Here is a 10,898-nt window from a genome sequence, read left to right as displayed (position 1 = left end):
CCGCCCGCGCCCCGGAGCCGCCGCCGCCTCCGGCCCCGCCTGCCGCGCACAGCGCCAGCGAGCCCGCGAGGGGCCGGGCGGGCGAGCGGGCGGGCGGCGGCGCCCCCTGGAGGCCGCGCGGGCTGGCCCGAGCCTGACCCCCCTTGGCCGCGCGGACCCCTTCCCAGACCCGACCCTGACCCCGCCCCGGGCCTGGGCCGTGGCCCTTGACCCCAGACCTGGAACTCGCCGCGGGACCCGGGACCGAAGAAGATCCCGGACCCACACCTTGACCACAGCTCGGATCCTGACTCGGACCTCAGAATCCACAACAGACCGTGGCCCTCACGCCAGACTGGCACTTCAGAACATGATCTCGCGGACTTGGACCTCAGACGCTGGACGTAACCGCTGACTTCTGGGTCTTGGTGGAAGTGTCTGACCTGATATTAGTCCTGGACGACATTCCTGAGCCCGGCCTCCAAATAGGACCCCAGGACTGGACCTCGGACCACTGCCTTAGACCACTGCATTAGACTCTGTGACCCGAGATCACAGCCCCGTGGCTCTCTCCACACCCAGACCTTGACACTGACCCCAGACCCCCCACAGGACCCCAGATATAGTTTTAGGACCATGATCTCAAACACTGGTCCCATCCTGGTTACTAACTCCAACCTTGATTCGAACCCCAGACCCAGACCCAATATCAAGAACTCTGAACATGGGAGTGCCTGGATGGCTCAGTGGGTTAAGCGTCCTACTCTCGATTTTGGCTCAGGTCATGATCTTACGGTTGTGAGACTGAGTCCCGCATGGGGGTCTGAGCTGGGTGTGGAGCCTGCTTAAGATTCTCTCTCTCCCTTTCCCTCTGTTCTCTCTCTCTCTCTCTCTCTCTCTCTCTCTCTCTCTCTCTCAAAACAAACAAACAAACAAACAAACAAACAAACAAAACAAAGTAACAACAACAACTCACTCTCAACATGGACCCAGGACCAGAACATCCAATGCAACCAGGGACCCAATCTAGACCTAGAGCACTTAACAGGTCACCATGAACTTGGGACTTGACAACTGCAGTCAGGCTCCAGGTCTATGCTAGCTCCAGTCCCCACCCCTTCTGTTCTAGACCCAACTCTTGACCAAGGATTTCCACTGAGGATAAAGGACCCTGCACCAACCTCCACCCTTCCTGGACCAGCTTGTGCTTGGCCTGCACCCCATCCCATCTATGGAATCTAATGGAATCATCATGATTCTACAACATGGGATCAAACCTCTCTCAGCCTAGGAGGACCCAGGAGTCTCAGTGGTGCCTGGTAAGGGAAATTCGCTGTACTGAGAACACTCAGGGTGGGGAAGGAAGGTCCATGTGTCTCAAAGCAGCGCCCTCTATCTCTATAGAGCCTCTCTCTGTTTTCCAAGGTGACAAGATCCCTTCCTAGTCCCCGGGCACATGGGACTCAAGCCTGCCTCATGCCAGTTTATGAACCTCAGGCCAGTAACCAGAACCCTCTGGCAAAGCAGAGCCCCCTCAGCCCCTCTCTGTGCATTTCTCAGGCTACCATCTGAGATCAGCACCAGAGCACATCAGGAATAGCAGGGTCCCTTCTCAGTGGGCAACACTACCATCCACCCAGATCCCCAAGTCAGAACTCCAGGTATCATCCTCAACAACTCCCTCGTCCCCTGGCCGAATCTCTCGCCACACTCTCTTGTCTGGCCTGAGAATCATCTTCTTCTTCTTTTTTTTTTTTAATTTTTTAACATTTATTTATTTTTGAGAGAGAGACAGAGCATGAGTGGGGGAGGAGCAGAGAGAGAGGGAGACACAGAATCCAAAGCAGGCTCCAGGCTCTGAGCTGTCGGCACAGAGCCCGACGCGGGGCTTGAACTCAAGAACCGTGAGATCATGACCTGAGCCGAAGTCGGACGCTTAACTGACTGAGCCACCCAGGTGCCCCTGGCCTGAGAATCTTCTTAAACTTGTCCCCTTCTCAGGATCCCCATGGCTGCTACCCTGATGCAGGCCCTGACCAGAGACGCCTCTCCCAAATCTAGACCTGATGGAGTTACTAAGGACTTTGGGATCTGCTGAGAGTGGCGGATGGGGGTTGGGTGCTCTAGGCAACCCCCCCCCCCACCTCTACTCAAAGCAGATCAGGTGAGAAAGTTCCTTAAGTCAAGGAACGGGGATGACTGGACCCTGCTCCCCTCTCCTGCCTGTACTGCCACCATTCTCTGCACCTGCCCACCCACCCGTTCTCACCTCTGTGCCATTGTCCTTTCCCGTGTCCAGAAGCGCTCTGTGGGCCTTCTTCCCTGGCTGACTCCTGCGCATCCTTTTAAGAAAAGACCCACCTCCTCCAGCCTCCCTGACCCCAAACTGTGTACATCTCCAATTGTGTTCTTAGCACCTATTTCCTTGATTTGAAAACATCATCAATTGCAAAATGTATCAAGTTTTTGAAGGGGGTGGGAGGGTGGAGCTTTATTAAATGTTTGTATCAGTTGGAAAAGGCATCCTGATGTTGGATATGCTGACCGGGAAAAAAGAAAAAAAACAACGTACATACAGTCTCCAAGTGTAACTGATGCTCCTAGTTCATCTTTTGCCCCAGGGCCCACCACAGGACCTGACACAGAAGAGCATAGTCTGTTCGATCAATGAATGAGGGACTGAATGAATGAGCTCCTCAGCCCAACGTGGCATATAGAGTTTGGGGGCAGAACAGGGCCAGAGGCACACAAGGATGCCTCACAGGAGGCCTCTGGCCTCCCCTCCTCCTACCCCACCCGACTCTTCAACTCTCCAGGACTGACTACAGCCACACACTGGCCTGGGTTTTCTGGAACAGTCCCTATTTTAGTTTAGTTTAGTTTAGTTTAGTTTTACTTTAGTGTTTATTTTTTGAGGGGGGGAGGGGCAGCGTGAGGGGGGGTGCAGAGGATCTGAAGTGGATTCTGTGCTGACAGCAGCGAGCCTGATGTGGGGCTCGGCTCATGAACTGTGAGATCATGACCTGAGCCAAAATCAAGAGTTGGATGCTCAACTGACTGAGCCACCCGGGTGCCCCCAGCCCCTATTTTAAAAATTCTTCCTGAGGGGGCAGCTACATGGCTCAGTTGCAGCCCCCCTTTTTTAATGTTTATTTTTGAGAGAGAGAGCAGTGGGGGAGGCACAGAGAGAGGAGGACAGAGGATCCAAAGTGGGCTCCATGCTGACAGAAGAGAGCTGGATGCGGGGCTTGAACTCACAAATCGTGAGATCACAACCGGAGCTGAAGTCAGATGCTTAACTGACTGAGCCACACAGGCACCCTGCCACTCTTAATCTCCGGGTTGTATGTTCAAGCCCCGTGGTGGATGTAGAAGTTACTTTTAAAAATACATACATACATCAGTTCTTTCTGATGAACTTGTCAGACTAGAATCCCTGTGGGTTCTGAAAGGCCAGCCACCTGCTCCAGGAGGTGGCCCTACCTTCTCCTCCCCGGCTGAAAACCCTACGCTACCCCTGCTCAGGCCCAACCCACATCCCCAGCAGGCCTGAAGCCGGGGTCCTTTGAGAGAAAGCCAGCCTCCAGGGCAGCCCTCGCTAAATCCTGGAACCCCAGAAAGCAGCTTCTGGAGCCCTGGGTGGGAAGAGGTTGAGGTGCGTCCTGGCCCTGGGGAGGCAGGTTTGGGGGGTGATGCTGCCCTCTAGTGGTTGAGGGAAGGTTGATTGTAAATTTGTTCTTTCCGTCCTTTTTTTAATTTCTTTCTTTTTTTTTTTAAATATTTATTTATTTATTTTGAGAGAGAGAGACAGACAGACAGACAGACAGAGGGACAGAGAGAGAATCCCAAGCAGGCTCCCTGCTGTCAGTGCAGAGACCGATGTGGTACTCAATCTCATGACTTGAGCTGAAAATCAAGACTCAGATGCTTGACTGACTGAGCCACCCTGGCACCCCAGTCATTCTTTCTCTTAAGCCTTTGCCCGGGGCCCAGACCATGGCAACCTCCAGCTGGGATGCTGGGGGTGAAGGAGAAGCGGAACCCCATCTCTGCCCAGCTGGCAGACCCACAGGCGACACCGTCACATGGCATCTCTCCCAGATGACTAATGGGTATTGCAAACTTAAAGCATCCCACACGGAGCTCCTGCTCCCCACCCCACCCCCACCACCCAGCCCGTCCAACCTGCTCCCCTCCCACCTACCCATCCCAATTGTGGTTCCTCCGTCTTCCAAACACTTGGGAGTCATCCTTGATTCCTCTCTTCCCTTGCCTGCCCCCGCCCCCATGTATCCTCATGCTGTCATGCGGCCTGTCCTGTTGACTACCTGGCGTGTCTGTCTCCGAAGTATACCCTGAGTCCTTCCACTGCACCCCGCTAAGTCTCATCCAAGTCCCACCACCTCCTGCCTGGTGCTGACACCTGCACCGGCCTCCTCACTGGGCTTCCTGCCCCTCTTCTAGGCCTAAATCCAACCCCACCTCCTGTGACTGCTTCTGTACTAAGAATAGACACCCCCACCCTCCAGGGCCTGTAAGACCTACACCGTCGTGCCCCAGCCTGCCTCTCTCACTCTATTCCATTTCCCTTCCCCTTGCCTCTTGGTCTCTGGTCAGTCTGGTCTTCCCTCCGTCGCTACACCACGCTAAGTTCATTTCCACCTCTGGGGTTTTGACTTCAGAATTCCCCTTGCCTGAAGCGCCCTTTCGCTCCTCTCTGACAAAGAAGGCTCCTGCTCACCCGTGTATCTTGTGGTTGAGAGGTTCTCAGAGGGCTCTCCCTGGGTGGTTCGTTGTGGTCACTCTTCATTCCTCACACCTAGCATGGTGTGTGGCACAAAGTTAGAGTCACAAGGAGAGACAGGATTCAGTGGCGGCCCAGTCCAGCAGAGAAGACCTCTAAATGTATACCTCCAATTAAGCCGGCGAGAGCTACAATGTAAGGAGGTGGGGAGCTCAGAAGAAGGCAGTCAGGGGAAGGGTTGGAAGAGCGTCAGGGAGGGCAGGGGAGAGATGGGGAAAGTCACGAACTTGTGTACATGTGAGCATGAGTGAGGTTGGGGTGAGGACCGACATGTGCCAAGACCCAGGAGTGCAAGTTCCTTCTTGCTGGGGCCTCCGAGACTTTGAAGATCCGGGAGGATCAACTCTGGGCCTCCCTGACCTCACCAGGAGTGTCGGGATTGACCAGGAGAAACTCCTGCCTAACAGGGACAGCTACCTCTCTGATGTCCAGAGCTTAGACAGTGCCAGGCTCTGGCTGGGATGCCAGGAGTTCGCTTCATTCACTCACTCAGCCAACAATATTTGTTGAGCTCCTGCTACATACTAGGCACTGGTACTTGACCTTGAGGATCCAAGGTAGGGAGAGACAAACAATGACCTTACAGGCAAATTACACAGAATAATAACCACTGACATTTACTGGGTTCTCACTGTGTGCAGGGCACTGTCGATAGAGCCCAGATGATCTCATTTAGCGGGTGACAAATTATTATAAAAGCCAGAAGGCTTCTTGGGTAAAGTCAGGGAAACTTCTGAGGAAGGGCGTTTTTGCTGGAGCCACAAGGATGGAAGGAAAACAGCTTCGTTCGGGGCAGGGAAAAGAGCTTTTCAGTTATGTGGAACAGGAAGTACGAAGACCCTGAGGAAGGAAAGGGCTCTCTTGCATGGGAGGCTCCACATCTCCAGGACGCTGGTCCTATGCTTCCTCCCGCACCTTCTAAGGCCCTTGTGGCCCCTTGGCCCCTAGGCACCGGCTCACAATCCGGGGCCGGGCTTCCAGACAGCTGGCTCCACGCGACCCGCTTTCCCGAGCAGCGCCTCTCCGTGGAACCCTCGGGAAAGGTCATACAGTCTCGCACTGCCCCTGCCCAGCCTCCTTTTCCGCCTCAGAGCCTTAGCCCGGATTTGGCCTCGGCCAGTGGCCCCGCCCCGCCCCGCCCCGCCCCGGCCTGTGCCCCCGCCCCGCCCCGCCCCGGCCTGTGGCCCCGCCCCGCCCCGGCCTGTGGCCCCGCCCCGCCCCGGCCTCGGCGGCGCCGCGCACCCGTCCTTCTCTAGCGCGCGTGCGCGCCGGCGTCCCTTGCTCCTCCTGGTGCTGAAGCACGCCGTGATCGCGCCGAGCGCGTTTGTCCCCGGACGCGTCTGGCCCGCGTGTAAGTGTCCGAAGCGCGGCCACGCTGACCCCCGTCATCTCCACGCTGTGGCCAGCGGTACTTGCAGTGTCCGGGAAAGGGAGGATGTGTGTGGAAAAGACTTGGGGTCGAATGCTAGTGTCACCTCGTAGTGCCCTGGCTGGGTGCCCCAGGCCAGTTACTTAACGTCTCTGAGCCTTGCCCTCCCAGCCTGACCTCACGGGATTGCTTTGAGGATTAACGAAGATGCAGTGCTTGCTGAGTGGTCATTGTCACATGTGGACTATTTGGACCTCACTTGGATCTCCCTCTAGGCATCCTCTGTGGCCTCTTTTCTCTCATTTCTTTTCTTCCCTTTCCCTTTCTCTCCCTCTTTCTCTGCCTTTCCTTTTCTGGATCATTTGGGGGTGTTTTCCCTCTGTGTCTCTTTCTGCTTCTGTTCCTTCTGTTTTGCCATCTTAGCACTCTCATGACACACTCTGGGGGGACGGCAGCTGGACCTTCGTGTCCGCCGTAACTCTCTGGAATGGGTATTTGGCAGAGGCAGAAACTGGGTCACAGCACTAGGCTGAGAGCAAACTCAGGTGCCTGCTCTCACTTTCCTGCCCGCTAGGGTGTCAGCTCTGAGCTTTTCCTTCCAGGTCTGGGTACCTGGAAAGGTGGAGGTAGGACGGGTCTCCCCAGCCAGCAACTGCCAGGCCTCCTCTGTCGCCTCGCAAATGGCACTTAGCACAGAACTGGCCTGGGAGGGAGGAGGAGAGCTAGGATTGTTCTCCTCCGCCGCCCCCTGACTAGCTATATACATGTACCTATAGTGCAAATGAAATGCGGGGCCCCTTGTTTAAAAATTATTAAGATTTCAAGATAGAAAGAAAGGAAGGAAGGAAGAAAGAAGGAAGGAAGGAAAAAGGGAGAAAGAGAAAGAAAGGGAGAAAGAAAGAAAAAGGGAGAGAGAAAGAGAAAGAAAGAAAGAAGAAAGGAAGGAAGAAAGAAAAAGGGGCACTCAGTCAGTTAAGCATCCAACTTCGGCTCGGGTCGTGATCTCACAGGTCGTGGGTTGGAGCCCCATGTCGGGCTCTGTGCTGACAGCCTAGAGCCTGAAGTCTGCTTGGGATTCTGTGTCTCCCTCTCTCTCTGCTCCTCCCCTGTTCATGCTCTCTCTCTCTCTCTCTCTCAAAAATAAACGAAAACAAAAGATTTCAAGGTTTTAAAAAAAAGGGACGCCTGGGTGGCTCAGTCTGTTAAGTGTCCAACTTCAGCTTGGGTCATGATCTCATGGTTTGTGAGTTCGAGCCCTGCGCTGTGAGCGAGGAGCCTGGTTCAGATCCTCTCTCTCTCTCTCTCTCTCTCTCTCTCAAAAATAAACATTATAAAAAGAATTCAAGATGGCAATGGCAGAACATTAAACTGAGGAACCGAGTGTGGGGGTCCTGAGTACAGGGCCCTGTAACAGTGTAGATCACTTACCCATGAGGTCAGTCCTGCCTCCCCCTCCCATACACCCACCTTTCATTACGCTCAGTAAATGCCCTTATCCCACCATTCCTGGTACAGATGAGGGTGTGTTGAGCTACTTAAGGCTAACCTCCGCCCCCCCACCCCCCACCCAAGGAGTTCGAGGAGCCACGGGAGAGGGGTGGATGCTCAGAGGGGCACGGGAGAGCTGCAGCAAAGGCAGTAGTCCCTGGCCCAGTGTTCACATACATCTGCTGCTGACCCCAGGGCCCTCACTTCACCTCTCTGAGTTTTGGCTTTGTCATGTATAGAATGAGGACACCTGTCCCCTGGGCTGGGGTGTGAGAATGAAATGGCATCATGTGTACACAGAGAGGCTAGGGAACTAGGTGGATAGGACTGACTCAGGGGCTAGTCTTAAGGTAGGTTTTATTAGCCAAGACACTTCAGCTAAGTTGTTCAATATCCATAACCCAGTTGCTCACCTTTAAAATGAGGATAGGGGTGCCTGGGTACCCGGCTCAGTTGTTTAAGCGTCCGACTCTTGATTTCAGCTCAGCTCATGACCTCACGGTTCCTGAGACTGAGCCCCACATGGGGCTCTGCGCTGACACTGCCGAGCCTGCTTGGGATTCTCTCTCTCTGCCCCCCCCCCCCCTCGAGTGTGCGCACGTGCACACACGCATGCCCTCTCTTCTCTCAAATAAATAAAAAAAAATAAAATGACGATAATAATGGTATACTTGCTGTGAGGATTATAGGAGTAACTACATGTAAGTGCTTAGAACAGTGGCCCTTACTTAGTAAGGCCCACTAGGTGCCAGCTGTTTTCACGACACTCTTGTTGCCTGCCAAAGGCACAGAATGTCCGGGTTAATCCTTTTTGATTGGAGGGGAAATGGGAAGGGCTTCTGGAGGAAGAGATGTTTGAAGGAAGATTTTCATAGTTGCAGTGAGGGTAGCACATCTTTTTTTTTTTTAACGTTTATTCTTTTGGGACAGAGAACGAGCGAGCAGGGGAGGGGCAGAGAGAGAGGGAGACAGAAATCCTCAGCAGGTTCCATGCTGTCAGCACAGACCCTGATGTGGGGCTCCACCCCAGGAACCACGAGATCGTGACCTGAGGGGAAACCAAGAGTTGGAAGCTTAACTGACTGAGCCATCCAGGCGCCCAGAGGGTAGAACATTTTAAACACAAGTTGTCGTTCAAGGTCTCTTAGAAGCACCTACCGTGTGCCAGCCATGGTGCTTCCCATTTTACAGATGCCAGTAGCAGGATGAGTTTACTGAGTTTAGATATGACCCTGGAGGATTACGTAAGTTTTCTGTGTGCATCCGGGGAAGATTAATTCATAGATGAATGCAGGCTATATTGGATAGAGCCCCCCCCCACCCCCCGAAGAGGCTAGTAGCATTAGCACGTGAAAGAAGGGTAAAGATGTATGAGGTAATGGAAAAAGTGAAGTTTGAGAACATGGCAACAGATGGACTGCACTGGGGAGGGATGGGCCTCTGGGGATCCGAGCTGTTGGGAACGTCACCTATTAGGTGCCAAGCTCTGCACCAGCCACCGTGGACGATGTGAGCCACACAGACTCCTCTCTGTCCTCGTGGAGCTTCCCGGCTAGCTGGGGAGATGACCTCTGCGTCCCCAAAGCTAGTAGGGTACTGTGGGAGCACATGACCCAGTCTTGAACAGGAGGGACGGTGGCTTCCCAGAGGAAGTAGTAGATAAACTGAGGCAGCTGCACCAGCAGAGGGAACAGCAAAGGCCCAAGGAGGGTGGGACTGAATAGTTAGGTATGGGTGGAGAGGAGAAGGAAGGGCAAATGTTGAGTGAGGAAACTGAGGCCTTTATCCTGAGAAACACACTAAATGGGTTTTATTTAAAAAAAAAAAATTTTTTTTCCCAATGTTTATTTATTTTTGGGACAGAGAGAGACAGAGCATGAACGGGGGAGGGGCAGAGAGAGAGGGAGACACAGAGTCGGAAACAGGCTCCAGGCTCCGAGCCATCAGCCCAGAGCCCGACACGGGGCTCGAACTCACGGACCGCGAGATCGTGACCTGGCTGAAGTCGGACGCTTAACCGACTGCGCCACCCAGGCGCCCCTAAATGGGTTTTAATCAAAGTAGTCAAATTGGTCTTTTAAGGAAAATGTTCTGGCTGCAACATGGAGGACAGGGGTTGGAGTGGAGGCTGGGAGGCTCATGCTGTGGTCAAGGTTCCAGACAATGGTGGCTTTGAGTAGGGTGGCAGAGATGAGACAAGCGAGAGGCAGATGGGTTTCTGAGATGGCCAGGACGCAAAACTGACACTGTTCCTCCCCCTGCTCTGGCAACATCCAAACATGGCCACATCCACATCCGTCCTCAGGAAACCAACATGAAATCAGCTCCTTGTCCAAGACCCTGTCCTTTTCTAGAATGTGCAGAATTGTAGACGGTCATTAACTGTCAGCTTGGGAATAGGATGGGCAGGGACTCCCCACTCCCTTGAAGATAGTGGTGGGAGGAAGGACTTCCCAGATGGGGGTTCAGCTCTCCTGAGACGCCACAATCGGGGCGAGGAGGCAGTCGGCTGGCAGCACCTGGCACGCTGGCTAAAGGCTGCGAGCTCGTACTCAACAAGCCAAGTGATGAGAAGGAGCAGGATGCAGTGGCACAAATGCTGACTGGAGCCTGTCTGGCCCGGACCTTGCTCGGTGACCTTGAGCAGGCAGTGTCGAAGGGCCTGTTCTGCAGCTTTAGTGGATGGAGGTTGGCCTCGAATCTCCAGAGATGGCAAGATTAGAAATCCCCAGGCCTTCTCAGGACAGCACCATGGGAGAGGCAGGGGGACTGCAGGGGATCATTTTCACATCCATCAAAAAGTTCACCTTGATGAAGTAAAGTATCATGGTGTTTCTAGAAGCAAGTAATGCTTTCTGTCATAAAAGAAAAAAAAAAAAAAAGGCAAGTACTACAGGCGCATAGCAGTTCTGCTGCTTCTGCTCAGAGGAATGAAGCAGGCAACCTTGGCCTCCAGCACCAGAGCCTGCACGACCTTCTCTTTCACGCACACACACACCAAGGCAGAAAAGGTTTTGTTTTGGTTTTTGTTTTTAAAACCTTTTTATTAAAAAAACACCCCCCCCCCAAACAAAACAAAACAAACAAAAAAAAAAACAACCCCCCAAACCCAAATCAAAATATTTCCCATCGGAGTCTATTTCTTTTTTTGTCTTTTAAAAATTTTATTACACAAATATTTCCCATTCCCACGTGTCAGAGGAAAGAGGTCCTTGCTCTTTCTAAAACCAATAGTGGAGAACGTTTAGAAAACAAAAG

The sequence above is a fragment of the Prionailurus bengalensis genome, chromosome D1, assembly GCF_016509475.1.
Source record: "Prionailurus bengalensis isolate Pbe53 chromosome D1, Fcat_Pben_1.1_paternal_pri, whole genome shotgun sequence".
In the NCBI taxonomy this organism is placed as follows: Eukaryota; Metazoa; Chordata; class Mammalia; order Carnivora; family Felidae; genus Prionailurus; species Prionailurus bengalensis.
The sequence above is the reverse complement of the archived record's forward strand: the minus strand, read 5'-3'. Positions refer to the sequence as shown.